At 62.7% G+C, this 17,769-nt stretch overlaps 3 non-coding genes across 3 annotated transcripts; all 3 read right to left on the bottom strand.

Annotated features, from left to right (window-relative positions):
• Positions 1 to 765: 765 nt before the first annotated feature.
• On the bottom strand, positions 766 to 884 carry LOC131872774 (5S ribosomal RNA). The gene has a single exon (XR_009370861.1). It is a non-coding gene; the product is annotated as a 5S ribosomal RNA (ribosomal RNA).
• Positions 885 to 8,688: 7,804 nt separating this feature from the next.
• On the bottom strand, positions 8,689 to 8,807 carry LOC131872773 (5S ribosomal RNA). The gene has a single exon (XR_009370860.1). It is a non-coding gene; the product is annotated as a 5S ribosomal RNA (ribosomal RNA).
• A 7,804-nt stretch (positions 8,808 to 16,611) lies between these two features.
• Positions 16,612 to 16,730, bottom strand: LOC131872772 (5S ribosomal RNA). Its single transcript, XR_009370859.1, has one exon. It is a non-coding gene; the product is annotated as a 5S ribosomal RNA (ribosomal RNA).
• Between the last annotated feature and the right edge of the window lie 1,039 nt (positions 16,731 to 17,769).

Genomic DNA, 17,769 nt, shown 5'->3' with positions numbered 1-17,769 from the left:
CTCGGTTTGCCCCGGGTGCGCACCTTGGTGGGCGCCATGGTGCACTCCGAGGTGCCCAAGATTGGTGCGCACCAAGGAGCGCTCCGAAGGTGCGCTCCAAGGTGCGCGCGAAGTCGAAAGTTGGGTTAATTGTCCGGTTTGGCCTCGGGTGCGCACCTTGCGTGCACCTTCGCCAGGTGGGCGCCTTGGTGCGCACACCTTGGCTGGGCTGCGCACACCTTGGCACCCGCGTTTCCTTCATTTAAATTTTTTTTTTTTACAATCTCTCAAGTGGGAAATTCTATAATCTCAACTTTTTTTGCCTTTTCAGGAAACTTTTGAATGGAGCGCATCATTGGTGCGCTCCGAAGTGTGCTCCAAAGCTCTCTCCAGCTAGCGTGCACCTGCCCCGGCCGCGCACCCGGCCCCGCCCAGCTTCGCTCACCTGTCCCGGGCGTCTTGGTGCGGAACCTTAGAGTAAGAAACATCACCGTGCACCTTGGCCAACGTGCGCGACTCGACCGAGCGCGCACTGGCCGAGGTGCACACCGATTTCACCTGGGTGCTGCGCGCAGCACCTCGGGCGCACCGGGGTGCGCGCACAACGCCCGGGTTGCACCGTGGGCCTGTGTGCTCGGGGCGCTCTCGGGTGCGCGCTCGGTGTCGCCCCCGCGGCGCGCGGTAGTGCGGGCAGCGCACCCCGGCCCGGCCCGGCCCCGACGAGAACGCAAACGGGCAAAGGTTTATTCAAATAGCATTGCGACGCCCGGCGGAAAAACTAAAAAAGGGTTGCAACACCGGGACTTCCCGGGAGGTCACCCATCCCAGTACTACTCCGGCCCAAGCGCGCTTAACTGCGGAGTTCTGATGGGATCCGGTGCACTAACGCTGGTATGATCGCACCCGTTATGAGCTTGTCGCAGTGTGTACTTAGCAAACCGCGACCCACGTGCGAATCCACCCCGGCCACCCACCCCCGTCGAGGTGCACACCCTCCCTCGCGAAGTGCGCCCCGTTCGCCAAGTGTGAGCCCTGCCCGGGTGCGCGCACCTTGCTAGGGCGTCGGGTGTGCACCCGGCCCGGCCTACGTGCGTGCACCTGGAGGGGGCGTCGTGTGCGTGCAGTGTCCCGTCTGCAACGCGGTGCCCACACACCACCTCGGGCGCAACGACCTGCGCTCACATGTGGGCCGAGTGCACCTTGGTGCATGTTCGGGGCGCCTCGGGTGCACGCTCGATCTTGCCCCGGTGCACCAAGGCGCTCGGTTTGCCCCGGGTGCGCACTTGGTGCAAGGTGGGCACCCAAAATAGGGATCAAGCACCAAAACACAAGTTTCGGGATGCAAAATGGGACCCAAGGACCACAAATGCGTTCCAAGACCCATGATGGGTCCACGAGAACAAAAATGTGTTCCGAGACTTAATAAACAAATATTGGGTTTTAGGAGAAGAAACATGCTCTGATGCCCAAAACGAGAATCGACCCCGAAAAGGCCACAGGCCAAAAGTGGGATGCGAGACAAAAAAAAATGGGACCCGAGGACCAAAATTGGGTTCCCAGGTCGAAGACAGGGCAACCGGACAAGAAACGACCTCTAAGGCTCGAAATGAGTCCCGACGACTAAAACTTGACAAGAAGCACCCATCAGGCACCCAACTCGACACCCATGGGATGCCGACCCACCCGGGCTTCCACCTAGCACACCTTGGCACCCACCCACCCTCGCACCCAACCTCGCACCCAACTTAGCACCTTTGAACCCACATTGGCACTCACCCTGACCCTGGCACCTTGGAACCCACATTGGCACTCACCTTGACCCTGGCACCCACCTTTGCACTCACCTTGGGACCCACCCTGGCTCCCACCTCGGCACCCACCCAGACACCCACCTTGGTTCCTTGGCACCCACCTTGGATCCTTGGCACCCACCCCGACACCCACCTTGGCACGCAACTTGGCTACTTGCCACCCACCTTGGCTCCTTGACGCCCACCCCGACAACCACCCCGTGACCTACCCTGGCTAGGGTTGGTGCACACCCACCCTGGTGCCCACCTTGGCACCCACCCTATGACCCACCTTGGCACGCACCTTAGTACCCACCCCGTTACCCACCCTAGGACCCACCCCGTGACCCACCTTGGCCAGGGTGGGTGCCTTGGTGCGCACAACTTGCCTGGGCTGCACACCAGGGCGGGCTCAAGATGGCACCCGCGTTCCGTTTTTTTCACTATCTTTCAAAACGGAAATTTTAAAATCTCATTTTTTTCTTTTTTTTGCCTTTTCTGGAAATTAGTGAAGGCAGCGCATCAAAGGTGCGCAATGCTGGTGCGAACCCGGGAGCGCTCCGATGTGTGCTCCAAGGTGCGGCGTGCACGAAGTCCGAGCCCGGTTTGCCCCGGGTGCGCACCTCGCGTGCACCTTCGCCGGGGTGAGCACCTTGGCTGGGTTGCGCGCCCTGGTGCGTACCAAGGAGCGCTCTGAAGTGTGCTCCAAGGTGCGGCGTGCACGAAGTCGGAGCCCGGTTTGCCCCGGGTGTGCACCTCGGGTGCGCACCTCGCGTGCACCTTCGCTGCGGTGGGCACCTTGGCTGGGTTGCGCGCCTTGGTGGGCACCATGCAGTGCACGAAGTCGGAGCCCGGTTTGCCCCGGGCGCGCACCTCCGCCAGGGTGGGCACCTTGGTGCGCACAACTTGCCTGGGCTGCGCATCAGGAAGGGCTCAAGATGGCACCCGCGTTCCGTTTTTTTCACTATCTTTCAGAACGGAAATTTTAAAATATCGTTTTTTTTTGCCTTTTCTGGAAATTAGTGAAGGCAGCGCATCAAAGGTGCGCAACGCTGGTGCGAACCTGGGAGCGCTCCGATGTGTGCTCCAAGGTGCGGCGTGCACGAAGTCGGAGCCCGGTTTGCCTCGGGTGCGCCCTGGTGGGCACCATGGTGCGCACCAAGGAGCGCTCCGAAGTGTGCTCCAAGGTGCGGCCTGCACGAAGTCGGAGCCCGGTTTGCCCCGGGTGTGCACCTCGGGTGGGCACCTTGGTGCGCATGCCTTGCCTGGGCTGCGCACCAGGGCGGGCTCAAGATGGCACCCGCGTTCCTTTTTTTTCACTATCTTTCAAAACGGAAATTTTAAAATCTCATTTTTTTTTGCCTTTTTCTGGAAATTAGTGAAGGCAGCGCATCAAAGGTGCGCACCTCGCTGCCCACCACGGTGCGCAACGCCGGTGGGCACCCGGGAGTGCTTCGAAGTGTGCTCCAAGGTGCTGCGTGCACGTTGTCGGAGCCCGGTTTGCCCCGGGTGCGCACCTCGCGTGCACCTTCGTCGGGGTGGGCACCTTGGCTTGGTTTGCCCCGGCTGCGCTCCGAAGCGGGGTTATTGGAGCGCCGCCTCTTTTTTTGTCGGAGCGTTTGGTGGGGTTTCTCGCATTGGCTCTTCCGAGGCCCGGTTGCCACCCTGGCGCGCACGAAGTCGGAAGTAGGGTTAATTGCCCGGGTGCGCACCTTTGCCAGGGTGGCACCTTACCTGGGCTGCGCACCAGGGCGGGCTCAAGATGGCACGCGCGTTCCGTTTTTTTCACTATCTTTCAAAACGGAAATTTTAAAATCTCCTTTTTTTTTTGCCTTTTCTGGAAATTAGTGAAGGCAGCGCATCAAAGGTGCGCACCTCGCTGCCCACCTTGGTGTGCTCTGAGGTGCGCACCCGGGAGCGCTACGAAGTGTGCTCCAAGGTGCGGCGTGCACGTTGTCGGAGCCCGGTTTGCCCCGGGTGCGCACCTCGCCTGCACCTTGGCCGGGGTGGGCACCTTGGCTGGGTTTGCCCAGGGTGCGCTCCGAAGCGGGGTTACTGGAGCGCCCCCTCTTTTTTTGTCAGAGAGTTTGGTGGGGTTTCTCGCATTGGCTCTTCCCAGGCCCGGTTGTTGGGTGCGCTCCCACCCTGGCGCGCGCGAAGTTGGAAGTTGGGTTAATTGCCCGGGCGCGCACCTTCGCCAGGGTGGGCACCTTGGTGCGCAAACCTTGGCTGGGCTGCGCACCAGGGCGGGCTCAAGATGGCACCAGCATTCCCTTTTTCTCACTATCTTTCAAAACGGAAATTTTAAAATCTCGTTTTTTTTTTGCCTTTTATGGAAATTAGTGAAGGCATCGCATCAAAGGTGCGCACCTCGCTGCCCACCTTGGTGTGCTCCGAGGTGCCCACCACGGTGCGCAACGCCGGTGCGAACCCGGGAGCGCCCCGATGTGTGCTCCAAGGTGCGGCGTGCACGAAGTCGGACCCCGGTTTGCCCCGGGTGCGCACCTCGCGTGCACCTTGGTGCGCACACCTTGGCTGGGTTGCGCGGCCTGGTGGGCACCATGGTGCGCACCAAGGAGCGCTCCGAAGTGTGCTCCAAGGTGCGGCGTGCACGAAGTCGGAGCCCGGTTTGCCCCGGGTGCGCACCTTCGCCGCGGTGGGCACCATGGCGTGCACGAAGTCGGAGCCCGGTTTGCCCCGGGTGCGCACCTCGCGTGCACCTTCGCCGGGGTGGGCACCTCGGCTGGGTTGCGCGCCCTGGTGCGCACCAAGGAGCGCTCTGAAGTGTGCTCCAAGGTGCGGCGTGCACGAAGTCGGAGCCCGGTTTGCCCCGGGTGTGCACCTCGCGTGCACCTTCGCTGCGGTGGGCACCTTGGCTGGGTTGCGCGCCTTGGTGGGCACCATGCAGTGCACGAAGTCGGAGCCCGGTTTGCCCCGGGCGCGCACCTCCGCCAGGGTGGGCACCTTGGTGCGCACAACTTGCCTGGGCTGCGCACCAGGAAGGGCTCAAGATGGCACCCGCGTTCCGTTTTTTTCACTATCTTTCAGAACGGAAATTTTAAAATATCGTTTTTTTTTGCCTTTTCTGGAAATTAGTGAAGGCAGCGCATCAAAGGTGCGCAACGCTGGTGCGAACCTGGGAGCGCTCCGATGTGTGCTCCAAGGTGCGGCGTGCACGAAGTCGGACCCCGGTTTGCCCCGGGTGCGCACCTCGCGTGCACCTTGGTGCGCACACCTTGGCTGGGTTGCGCGCCCTGGTGGGCACCATGGTGCGCACCAAGGAGCGCTCCGAAGTGTGCTCCAAGGTGCGGCGTGCACGAAGTCGGAGCCCGGTTTGCCCCGGGTGCGCACCTCGCGTGCACCTTCGCCGCGGTGGGCACCATGGCGTGCACGAAGTCGGAGCCCGGTTTGCCCCGGGTGCGCACCTCGCGTGCACCTTCGCCGGGGTGGGCACCTTAGTGTGCAGACCTTGGCTGGGTTGCGCGCCCTGGTGGGCACCATGGTGCGCACCAAGGAGCGCTCCGAAGTGTGCTCCAAGGTGCGGCCTGCACGAAGTCGGAGCCCGGTTTGCCCCGGGTGTGCACCTCGGGTGGGCACCTTGGTGCGCATGCCTTGCCTGGGCTGCGCACCAGGGCGGGCTCAAGATGGCACCCGCGTTCCTTTTTTTTCACTATCTTTCAAAACGGAAATTTTAAAATCTCATTTTTTTTTGCCTTTTTCTGGAAATTAGTGAAGGCAGCGCATCAAAGGTGCGCACCTCGCTGCCCACCACGGTGCGCAACGCCGGTGGGCACCCGGGAGTGCTTCGAAGTGTGCTCCAAGGTGCTGCGTGCACGTTGTCGGAGCCCGGTTTGCCCCGGGTGCGCACCTCGCGTGCACCTTCGTCGGGGTGGGCACCTTGGCTGGGTTTGCCCCGGCTGCGCTCCGAAGCGGGGTTATTGGAGCGCCGCCTCTTTTTTTGTCGGAGCGTTTGGTGGGGTTTCTCGCATTGGCTCTTCCGAGGCCCGGTTGCCACCCTGGCGCGCACGAAGTCGGAAGTAGGGTTAATTGCCCGGGTGCGCACCTTTGCCAGGGTGGGCACCTTACCTGGGCTGCGCACCAGGGCGGGCTCAAGATGGCACGCGCGTTCCGTTTTTTTCACTATCTTTCAAAACGGAAATTTTAAAATCTCCTTTTTTTTTTGCCTTTTCTGGAAATTAGTGAAGGCAGCGCATCAAAGGTGCGCACCTCGCTGCCCACCTTGGTGTGCTCTGAGGTGCGCACCCGGGAGCGCTACGAAGTGTGCTCCAAGGTGCGGCGTGCACGTTGTCGGAGCCCGGTTTGCCCCGGGTGCGCACCTCGCCTGCACCTTGGCCGGGGTGGGCACCTTGGCTGGGTTTGCCCAGGGTGCGCTCCGAAGCGGGGTTACTGGAGCGCCCCCTCTTTTTTTGTCAGAGCGTTTGGTGGGGTTTCTCGCATTGGCTCTTCCCAGGCCCGGTTGTTGGGTGCGCTCCCACCCTGGCGCGCGCGAAGTTGGAAGTTGGGTTAATTGCCCGGGCGCGCACCTTCGCCAGGGTGGGCACCTTGGTGCGCACACCTTGGCTGGGCTGCGCACCAGGGCGGGCTCAAGATGGCACCAGCATTCCCTTTTTCTCACTATCTTTCAAAACGGAAATTTTAAAATCTCGTTTTTTTTTTGCCTTTTATGGAAATTAGTGAAGGCATCGCATCAAAGGTGCGCACCTCGCTGCCCACCTTGGTGTGCTCCGAGGTGCCCACCACGGTGCGCAACGCCGGTGCGAACCCGGGAGCGCCCCGATGTGTGCTCCAAGGTGCGGCGTGCACGAAGTCGGACCCCGGTTTGCCCCGGGTGCGCACCTCGCGTGCACCTTGGTGCGCACACCTTGGCTGGGTTGCGCGGCCTGGTGGGCACCATGGTGCGCACCAAGGAGCGCTCCGAAGTGTGCTCCAAGGTGCGGCGTGCACGAAGTCGGAGCCCGGTTTGCCCCGGGTACGCACCTCGCGTGCACCTTCGCCGGGGTGGGCACCTCGGCTGGGTTGCGCGCCCTGGTGCGCACCAAGGAGCGCTCCGAAGTGTGCTCCAAGGTGCGGCGTGCACGAAGTCGGAGCCCGGTTTGCCCCGGGTGCGCACCTTCGCCGCGGTGCGCACCATGGCGTGCACGAAGTCGGAGCCCGGTTTGCCCCGGGTGCGCACCTCGCGTGCACCTTCGGCGGGGTTGCGCGCCCTGGTGGGCACCATGGTGCGCACCAAGGAGCGCTCCGAAGTGTGCTCCAAGGTGCGGCGTGCACGAAGTCGGAGCCCGGTTTGCCCCGGGTGCGCACCTCGCGTGCACCTTCGGCGGGGTTGCGCGCCCTGGTGGGCACCATGGTGCGCACCAAGGAGCGCTCCGAAGTGTGCTCCAAGGTGCGGCGTGCACGAAGTCGGAGCCCGGTTTGCCCCGGGTGCGCACCTCGCGTGCACCTTCGCCGCGGTGGGCACCATGGCGTGCACGAAGTCGGAGCCCGGTTTGCCCCGGGTGCGCACCTCGCGTGCACCTTCGCCGGGGTGGGCACCTCGGCTGGGTTGCGCGCCCTGGTGCGCACCAAGGAGCGCTCCGAAGTGTGCTCCAAGGTGCGGCGTGCACGAAGTCGGAGCCCGGTTTGCCCCGGGTGCGCACCTCGCGTGCACCTTCGCCAGGGTGGGCACCTCGGTGCGCACACCTTCTCAATGTTTTCTTGCCTTTTCTGGAAATTGGTGAAGGCAGCGCATCAAAGGTGCGCACCTCGGTGTGCTCCGAGGTGCGAACCCGAGAGCGCTCCGAGGTGCCCACGAAGTCGAAAGTCGGGTTAATTGCATTGTTTTCCCCGGGTGCGCTCCGAGGTGCGCAACATCGGCGCGCACCAAGGAGGGCTCCGAAGTGTGCTCCAAGGTGCGCACGATGGCGTGCACCTCTGGTGCGCACGATTCGGAGCTCGGTTTGACCGGGGTGCGCACACCTTGGCTGGGTTGCGCACCTTTTGTGCGCTCCAAGGTGCGCACGAAGTCGGAGCTCGGTTTGCCCCGGGTGCGCACCTTCGCCAGGGTGCGCACCTTGATGCGCACGCCTTGGCTGGGCTGCGCACCTTGGTGGGCGCCATGGTGCGCACCTTTCGTGCGCTCCAAGGTGCGCACGAAGTCGGAGCTCGGTTTGCCCCGGGTGCGCACCTTGGTGGGCGCCATGGTGCACTCCGAGGTGCCCAAGATTGGTGCGCACCAAGGAGCGCTCCGAAGTGCGCTCCAAGGTGCGCGCGAAGTCGAAAGTTGGGTTAATTGTCCGGTTTGCCTCGGGTGCGCACCTTGCGTGCACCTTCGCCAGGGTGGGCGCCTTGGTGCGCACACCTTGGCTGGGCTGCGCACACCTTGGCACCCGCGTTTCCTTCATTTTAAATTTTTTTTTTTTACAATCTCTCAAGTGGGAAATTCTATAATCTCAACTTTTTTTGCCTTTTCAGGAAACTTTTGAATGGAGCGCATCATTGGTGCGCTCCGAAGTGTGCTCCAAAGCTCTCTCCAGCTGCGTGCACCTGCCCCGGCCGCGCACCCGGCCCCGCCCAGCTTCGCTCACCTGTCCCGGGCGTCTGGTGCGGAACCTTAGAGTAAGAAACATCACCGTGCACCTTGGCCAACGTGCGCGACTCGACCGAGCGCGCACTGGCCGAGGTGCACACCGATTTCACCTGGGTGCGCGCGCAGCACCTCGGGCGCACCGGGGTGCGCGCACAACGCCCGGGTTGCACCGTGGCCTGTGTGCTCGGGGCGCCTCGGGTGCGCGCTCGGTGTCGCCCCCGCGCGCGCGGTAGTGCGGGCAGCGCACCCCGGCCCGGCCCGGCCCCGACGAGAACGCAAACGGGCAAAAGGTTTATTCAAATAGCATTGCGACGCCCGGCGAAAAACTAAAAAAGGGTGCAACACCGGGACTTCCCGGGAGGTCACCCATCCCAGTACTACTCCGGCCCAAGCGCGCTTAACTGCGGAGTTCTGATGGGATCCGGTGCACTAACGCTGGTATGATCGCACCCGTTATGAGCTTGTCGCAGTGTGTACTTAGCAAACCGCGACCCACGTGCGAATCCACCCCGGCCACCCACCCCCGTCGAGGTGCACACCCTCCCTCGCGAAGTGCGCCCCGTTCGCCAAGTGTGAGCCCTGCCCGGGTGCGCGCACCTTGCTAGGGCGTCGGGTGTGCACCCGGCCCGGCCTACGTGCGTGCACCTGGAGGGGGCGTCGTGTGCGTGCAGTGTCCCGTCTGCAACGCGGTGCCCACACACCACCTCGGGCGCAACGACCTGCGCTCACATGTGGGCCGAGTGCACCTTGGTGCATGTTCGGGGCGCCTCGGGTGCACGCTCGATCTTGCCCCGGTGCACCAAGGCGCTCGGTTTGCCCCGGGTGCGCACTTGGTGCAAGGTGGGCACCCAAAATAGGGATCAAGCACCAAAACACAAGTTTCGGGATGCAAAATGGGACCCAAGGACCACAAATGCGTTCCAAGACCCATGATGGGTCCACGAGAACAAAAATGTGTTCCGAGACTTAATAAACAAATATTGGGTTTTAGGAGAAGAAACATGCTCTGATGCCCAAAACGAGAATCGACCCCGAAAAGGCCACAGGCCAAAAGTGGGATGCGAGACAAAAAAAAATGGGACCCGAGGACCAAAATTGGGTTCCCAGGTCGAAGACAGGGCAACCGGACAAGAAACGACCTCTAAGGCTCGAAATGAGTCCCGACGACTAAAACTTGACAAGAAGCACCCATCAGGCACCCAACTCGACACCCATGGGATGCCGACCCACCCGGGCTTCCACCTAGCACACCTTGGCACCCACCCACCCTCGCACCCAACCTCGCACCCAACTTAGCACCTTTGAACCCACATTGGCACTCACCCTGACCCTGGCACCTTGGAACCCACATTGGCACTCACCTTGACCCTGGCACCCACCTTTGCACTCACCTTGGGACCCACCCTGGCTCCCACCTCGGCACCCACCCAGACACCCACCTTGGTTCCTTGGCACCCACCTTGGATCCTTGGCACCCACCCCGACACCCACCTTGGCACGCAACTTGGCTACTTGCCACCCACCTTGGCTCCTTGACGCCCACCCCGACAACCACCCCGTGACCTACCCTGGCTAGGGTTGGTGCACACCCACCCTGGTGCCCACCTTGGCACCCACCCTATGACCCACCTTGGCACGCACCTTAGTACCCACCCCGTTACCCACCCTAGGACCCACCCCGTGACCCACCTTGGCCAGGGTGGGTGCCTTGGTGCGCACAACTTGCCTGGGCTGCACACCAGGGCGGGCTCAAGATGGCACCCGCGTTCCGTTTTTTTCACTATCTTTCAAAACGGAAATTTTAAAATCTCATTTTTTTCTTTTTTTTGCCTTTTCTGGAAATTAGTGAAGGCAGCGCATCAAAGGTGCGCAATGCTGGTGCGAACCCGGGAGCGCTCCGATGTGTGCTCCAAGGTGCGGCGTGCACGAAGTCCGAGCCCGGTTTGCCCCGGGTGCGCACCTCGCGTGCACCTTCGCCGGGGTGAGCACCTTGGCTGGGTTGCGCGCCCTGGTGCGTACCAAGGAGCGCTCTGAAGTGTGCTCCAAGGTGCGGCGTGCACGAAGTCGGAGCCCGGTTTGCCCCGGGTGTGCACCTCGGGTGCGCACCTCGCGTGCACCTTCGCTGCGGTGGGCACCTTGGCTGGGTTGCGCGCCTTGGTGGGCACCATGCAGTGCACGAAGTCGGAGCCCGGTTTGCCCCGGGCGCGCACCTCCGCCAGGGTGGGCACCTTGGTGCGCACAACTTGCCTGGGCTGCGCATCAGGAAGGGCTCAAGATGGCACCCGCGTTCCGTTTTTTTCACTATCTTTCAGAACGGAAATTTTAAAATATCGTTTTTTTTTGCCTTTTCTGGAAATTAGTGAAGGCAGCGCATCAAAGGTGCGCAACGCTGGTGCGAACCTGGGAGCGCTCCGATGTGTGCTCCAAGGTGCGGCGTGCACGAAGTCGGAGCCCGGTTTGCCTCGGGTGCGCCCTGGTGGGCACCATGGTGCGCACCAAGGAGCGCTCCGAAGTGTGCTCCAAGGTGCGGCCTGCACGAAGTCGGAGCCCGGTTTGCCCCGGGTGTGCACCTCGGGTGGGCACCTTGGTGCGCATGCCTTGCCTGGGCTGCGCACCAGGGCGGGCTCAAGATGGCACCCGCGTTCCTTTTTTTTCACTATCTTTCAAAACGGAAATTTTAAAATCTCATTTTTTTTTGCCTTTTTCTGGAAATTAGTGAAGGCAGCGCATCAAAGGTGCGCACCTCGCTGCCCACCACGGTGCGCAACGCCGGTGGGCACCCGGGAGTGCTTCGAAGTGTGCTCCAAGGTGCTGCGTGCACGTTGTCGGAGCCCGGTTTGCCCCGGGTGCGCACCTCGCGTGCACCTTCGTCGGGGTGGGCACCTTGGCTTGGTTTGCCCCGGCTGCGCTCCGAAGCGGGGTTATTGGAGCGCCGCCTCTTTTTTTGTCGGAGCGTTTGGTGGGGTTTCTCGCATTGGCTCTTCCGAGGCCCGGTTGCCACCCTGGCGCGCACGAAGTCGGAAGTAGGGTTAATTGCCCGGGTGCGCACCTTTGCCAGGGTGGCACCTTACCTGGGCTGCGCACCAGGGCGGGCTCAAGATGGCACGCGCGTTCCGTTTTTTTCACTATCTTTCAAAACGGAAATTTTAAAATCTCCTTTTTTTTTTGCCTTTTCTGGAAATTAGTGAAGGCAGCGCATCAAAGGTGCGCACCTCGCTGCCCACCTTGGTGTGCTCTGAGGTGCGCACCCGGGAGCGCTACGAAGTGTGCTCCAAGGTGCGGCGTGCACGTTGTCGGAGCCCGGTTTGCCCCGGGTGCGCACCTCGCCTGCACCTTGGCCGGGGTGGGCACCTTGGCTGGGTTTGCCCAGGGTGCGCTCCGAAGCGGGGTTACTGGAGCGCCCCCTCTTTTTTTGTCAGAGAGTTTGGTGGGGTTTCTCGCATTGGCTCTTCCCAGGCCCGGTTGTTGGGTGCGCTCCCACCCTGGCGCGCGCGAAGTTGGAAGTTGGGTTAATTGCCCGGGCGCGCACCTTCGCCAGGGTGGGCACCTTGGTGCGCAAACCTTGGCTGGGCTGCGCACCAGGGCGGGCTCAAGATGGCACCAGCATTCCCTTTTTCTCACTATCTTTCAAAACGGAAATTTTAAAATCTCGTTTTTTTTTTGCCTTTTATGGAAATTAGTGAAGGCATCGCATCAAAGGTGCGCACCGCGCTGCCCACCTTGGTGTGCTCCGAGGTGCCCACCACGGTGCGCAACGCCGGTGCGAACCCGGGAGCGCCCCGATGTGTGCTCCAAGGTGCGGCGTGCACGAAGTCGGACCCCGGTTTGCCCCGGGTGCGCACCTCGCGTGCACCTTGGTGCGCACACCTTGGCTGGGTTGCGCGGCCTGGTGGGCACCATGGTGCGCACCAAGGAGCGCTCCGAAGTGTGCTCCAAGGTGCGGCGTGCACGAAGTCGGAGCCCGGTTTGCCCCGGGTGCGCACCTTCGCCGCGGTGGGCACCATGGCGTGCACGAAGTCGGAGCCCGGTTTGCCCCGGGTGCGCACCTCGCGTGCACCTTCGCCGGGGTGGGCACCTCGGCTGGGTTGCGCGCCCTGGTGCGCACCAAGGAGCGCTCTGAAGTGTGCTCCAAGGTGCGGCGTGCACGAAGTCGGAGCCCGGTTTGCCCCGGGTGTGCACCTCGCGTGCACCTTCGCTGCGGTGGGCACCTTGGCTGGGTTGCGCGCCTTGGTGGGCACCATGCAGTGCACGAAGTCGGAGCCCGGTTTGCCCCGGGCGCGCACCTCCGCCAGGGTGGGCACCTTGGTGCGCACAACTTGCCTGGGCTGCGCACCAGGAAGGGCTCAAGATGGCACCCGCGTTCCGTTTTTTTCACTATCTTTCAGAACGGAAATTTTAAAATATCGTTTTTTTTTGCCTTTTCTGGAAATTAGTGAAGGCAGCGCATCAAAGGTGCGCAACGCTGGTGCGAACCTGGGAGCGCTCCGATGTGTGCTCCAAGGTGCGGCGTGCACGAAGTCGGACCCCGGTTTGCCCCGGGTGCGCACCTCGCGTGCACCTTGGTGCGCACACCTTGGCTGGGTTGCGCGCCCTGGTGGGCACCATGGTGCGCACCAAGGAGCGCTCCGAAGTGTGCTCCAAGGTGCGGCGTGCACGAAGTCGGAGCCCGGTTTGCCCCGGGTGCGCACCTCGCGTGCACCTTCGCCGCGGTGGGCACCATGGCGTGCACGAAGTCGGAGCCCGGTTTGCCCCGGGTGCGCACCTCGCGTGCACCTTCGCCGGGGTGGGCACCTTGGTGTGCAGACCTTGGCTGGGTTGCGCGCCCTGGTGGGCACCATGGTGCGCACCAAGGAGCGCTCCGAAGTGTGCTCCAAGGTGCGGCCTGCACGAAGTCGGAGCCCGGTTTGCCCCGGGTGTGCACCTCGGGTGGGCACCTTGGTGCGCATGCCTTGCCTGGGCTGCGCACCAGGGCGGGCTCAAGATGGCACCCGCGTTCCTTTTTTTTCACTATCTTTCAAAACGGAAATTTTAAAATCTCATTTTTTTTTGCCTTTTTCTGGAAATTAGTGAAGGCAGCGCATCAAAGGTGCGCACCTCGCTGCCCACCACGGTGCGCAACGCCGGTGGGCACCCGGGAGTGCTTCGAAGTGTGCTCCAAGGTGCTGCGTGCACGTTGTCGGAGCCCGGTTTGCCCCGGGTGCGCACCTCGCGTGCACCTTCGTCGGGGTGGGCACCTTGGCTGGGTTTGCCCCGGCTGCGCTCCGAAGCGGGGTTATTGGAGCGCCGCCTCTTTTTTTGTCGGAGCGTTTGGTGGGGTTTCTCGCATTGGCTCTTCCGAGGCCCGGTTGCCACCCTGGCGCGCACGAAGTCGGAAGTAGGGTTAATTGCCCGGGTGCGCACCTTTGCCAGGGTGGGCACCTTACCTGGGCTGCGCACCAGGGCGGGCTCAAGATGGCACGCGCGTTCCGTTTTTTTCACTATCTTTCAAAACGGAAATTTTAAAATCTCCTTTTTTTTTTGCCTTTTCTGGAAATTAGTGAAGGCAGCGCATCAAAGGTGCGCACCTCGCTGCCCACCTTGGTGTGCTCTGAGGTGCGCACCCGGGAGCGCTACGAAGTGTGCTCCAAGGTGCGGCGTGCACGTTGTCGGAGCCCGGTTTGCCCCGGGTGCGCACCTCGCCTGCACCTTGGCCGGGGTGGGCACCTTGGCTGGGTTTGCCCAGGGTGCGCTCCGAAGCGGGGTTACTGGAGCGCCCCCTCTTTTTTTGTCAGAGCGTTTGGTGGGGTTTCTCGCATTGGCTCTTCCCAGGCCCGGTTGTTGGGTGCGCTCCCACCCTGGCGCGCGCGAAGTTGGAAGTTGGGTTAATTGCCCGGGCGCGCACCTTCGCCAGGGTGGGCACCTTGGTGCGCACACCTTGGCTGGGCTGCGCACCAGGGCGGGCTCAAGATGGCACCAGCATTCCCTTTTTCTCACTATCTTTCAAAACGGAAATTTTAAAATCTCGTTTTTTTTTTGCCTTTTATGGAAATTAGTGAAGGCATCGCATCAAAGGTGCGCACCTCGCTGCCCACCTTGGTGTGCTCCGAGGTGCCCACCACGGTGCGCAACGCCGGTGCGAACCCGGGAGCGCCCCGATGTGTGCTCCAAGGTGCGGCGTGCACGAAGTCGGACCCCGGTTTGCCCCGGGTGCGCACCTCGCGTGCACCTTGGTGCGCACACCTTGGCTGGGTTGCGCGGCCTGGTGGGCACCATGGTGCGCACCAAGGAGCGCTCCGAAGTGTGCTCCAAGGTGCGGCGTGCACGAAGTCGGAGCCCGGTTTGCCCCGGGTACGCACCTCGCGTGCACCTTCGCCGGGGTGGGCACCTCGGCTGGGTTGCGCGCCCTGGTGCGCACCAAGGAGCGCTCCGAAGTGTGCTCCAAGGTGCGGCGTGCACGAAGTCGGAGCCCGGTTTGCCCCGGGTGCGCACCTTCGCCGCGGTGCGCACCATGGCGTGCACGAAGTCGGAGCCCGGTTTGCCCCGGGTGCGCACCTCGCGTGCACCTTCGGCGGGGTTGCGCGCCCTGGTGGGCACCATGGTGCGCACCAAGGAGCGCTCCGAAGTGTGCTCCAAGGTGCGGCGTGCACGAAGTCGGAGCCCGGTTTGCCCCGGGTGCGCACCTCGCGTGCACCTTCGGCGGGGTTGCGCGCCCTGGTGGGCACCATGGTGCGCACCAAGGAGCGCTCCGAAGTGTGCTCCAAGGTGCGGCGTGCACGAAGTCGGAGCCCGGTTTGCCCCGGGTGCGCACCTCGCGTGCACCTTCGCCGCGGTGGGCACCATGGCGTGCACGAAGTCGGAGCCCGGTTTGCCCCGGGTGCGCACCTCGCGTGCACCTTCGCCGGGGTGGGCACCTCGGCTGGGTTGCGCGCCCTGGTGCGCACCAAGGAGCGCTCCGAAGTGTGCTCCAAGGTGCGGCGTGCACGAAGTCGGAGCCCGGTTTGCCCCGGGTGCGCACCTCGCGTGCACCTTCGCCAGGGTGGGCACCTCGGTGCGCACACCTTCTCAATGTTTTCTTGCCTTTTCTGGAAATTGGTGAAGGCAGCGCATCAAAGGTGCGCACCTCGGTGTGCTCCGAGGTGCGAACCCGAGAGCGCTCCGAGGTGCCCACGAAGTCGAAAGTCGGGTTAATTGCATTGTTTTCCCCGGGTGCGCTCCGAGGTGCGCAACATCGGCGCGCACCAAGGAGGGCTCCGAAGTGTGCTCCAAGGTGCGCACGATGGCGTGCACCTCTGGTGCGCACGATTCGGAGCTCGGTTTGACCGGGGTGCGCACACCTTGGCTGGGTTGCGCACCTTTTGTGCGCTCCAAGGTGCGCACGAAGTCGGAGCTCGGTTTGCCCCGGGTGCGCACCTTCGCCAGGGTGCGCACCTTGATGCGCACGCCTTGGCTGGGCTGCGCACCTTGGTGGGCGCCATGGTGCGCACCTTTCGTGCGCTCCAAGGTGCGCACGAAGTCGGAGCTCGGTTTGCCCCGGGTGCGCACCTTGGTGGGCGCCATGGTGCACTCCGAGGTGCCCAAGATTGGTGCGCACCAAGGAGCGCTCCGAAGTGCGCTCCAAGGTGCGCGCGAAGTCGAAAGTTGGGTTAATTGTCCGGTTTGCCTCGGGTGCGCACCTTGCGTGCACCTTCGCCAGGGTGGGCGCCTTGGTGCGCACACCTTGGCTGGGCTGCGCACACCTTGGCACCCGCGTTTCCTTCATTTTAAATTTTTTTTTTTTACAATCTCTCAAGTGGGAAATTCTATAATCTCAACTTTTTTTGCCTTTTCAGGAAACTTTTGAATGGAGCGCATCATTGGTGCGCTCCGAAGTGTGCTCCAAAGCTCTCTCCAGCTGCGTGCACCTGCCCCGGCCGCGCACCCGGCCCCGCCCAGCTTCGCTCACCTGTCCCGGGCGTCTGGTGCGGAACCTTAGAGTAAGAAACATCACCGTGCACCTTGGCCAACGTGCGCGACTCGACCGAGCGCGCACTGGCCGAGGTGCACACCGATTTCACCTGGGTGCGCGCGCAGCACCTCGGGCGCACCGGGGTGCGCGCACAACGCCCGGGTTGCACCGTGGCCTGTGTGCTCGGGGCGCCTCGGGTGCGCGCTCGGTGTCGCCCCCGCGCGCGCGGTAGTGCGGGCAGCGCACCCCGGCCCGGCCCGGCCCCGACGAGAACGCAAACGGGCAAAAGGTTTATTCAAATAGCATTGCGACGCCCGGCGAAAAACTAAAAAAGGGTGCAACACCGGGACTTCCCGGGAGGTCACCCATCCCAGTACTACTCCGGCCCAAGCGCGCTTAACTGCGGAGTTCTGATGGGATCCGGTGCACTAACGCTGGTATGATCGCACCCGTTATGAGCTTGTCGCAGTGTGTACTTAGCAAACCGCGACCCACGTGCGAATCCACCCCGGCCACCCACCCCCGTCGAGGTGCACACCCTCCCTCGCGAAGTGCGCCCCGTTCGCCAAGTGTGAGCCCTGCCCGGGTGCGCGCACCTTGCTAGGGCGTCGGGTGTGCACCCGGCCCGGCCTACGTGCGTGCACCTGGAGGGGGCGTCGTGTGCGTGCAGTGTCCCGTCTGCAACGCGGTGCCCACACACCACCTCGGGCGCAACGACCTGCGCTCACATGTGGGCCGAGTGCACCTTGGTGCATGTTCGGGGCGCCTCGGGTGCACGCTCGATCTTGCCCCGGTGCACCAAGGCGCTCGGTTTGCCCCGGGTGCGCACTTGGTGCAAGGTGGGCACCCAAAATAGGGATCAAGCACCAAAACACAAGTTTCGGGATGCAAAATGGGACCCAAGGACCACAAATGCGTTCCAAGACCCATGATGGGTCCACGAGAACAAAAATGTGTTCCGAGACTTAATAAACAAATATTGGGTTTTAGGAGAAGAAACATGCTCTGATGCCCAAAACGAGAATCGACCCCGAAAAGGCCACAGGCCAAAAGTGGGATGCGAGACAAAAAAAAATGGGACCCGAGGACCAAAATTGGGTTCCCAGGTCGAAGACAGGGCAACCGGACAAGAAACGACCTCTAAGGCTCGAAATGAGTCCCGACGACTAAAACTTGACAAGAAGCACCCATCAGGCACCCAACTCGACACCCATGGGATGCCGACCCACCCGGGCTTCCACCTAGCACACCTTGGCACCCACCCACCCTCGCACCCAACCTCGCACCCAACTTAGCACCTTTGAACCCACATTGGCACTCACCCTGACCCTGGCACCTTGGAACCCACATTGGCACTCACCTTGACCCTGGCACCCACCTTTGCACTCACCTTGGGACCCACCCTGGCTCCCACCTCGGCACCCACCCAGACACCCACCTTGGTTCCTTGGCACCCACCTTGGATCCTTGGCACCCACCCCGACACCCAC

Source organism: Cryptomeria japonica, unplaced genomic scaffold, assembly GCF_030272615.1.
Source record: "Cryptomeria japonica unplaced genomic scaffold, Sugi_1.0 HiC_scaffold_764, whole genome shotgun sequence".
Lineage (NCBI taxonomy): Eukaryota > Viridiplantae > Streptophyta > Pinopsida > Cupressales > Cupressaceae > Cryptomeria > Cryptomeria japonica.
Note: the sequence above shows the minus strand (reverse complement) of the source record. Positions and strands in the feature narration are given on the sequence as shown.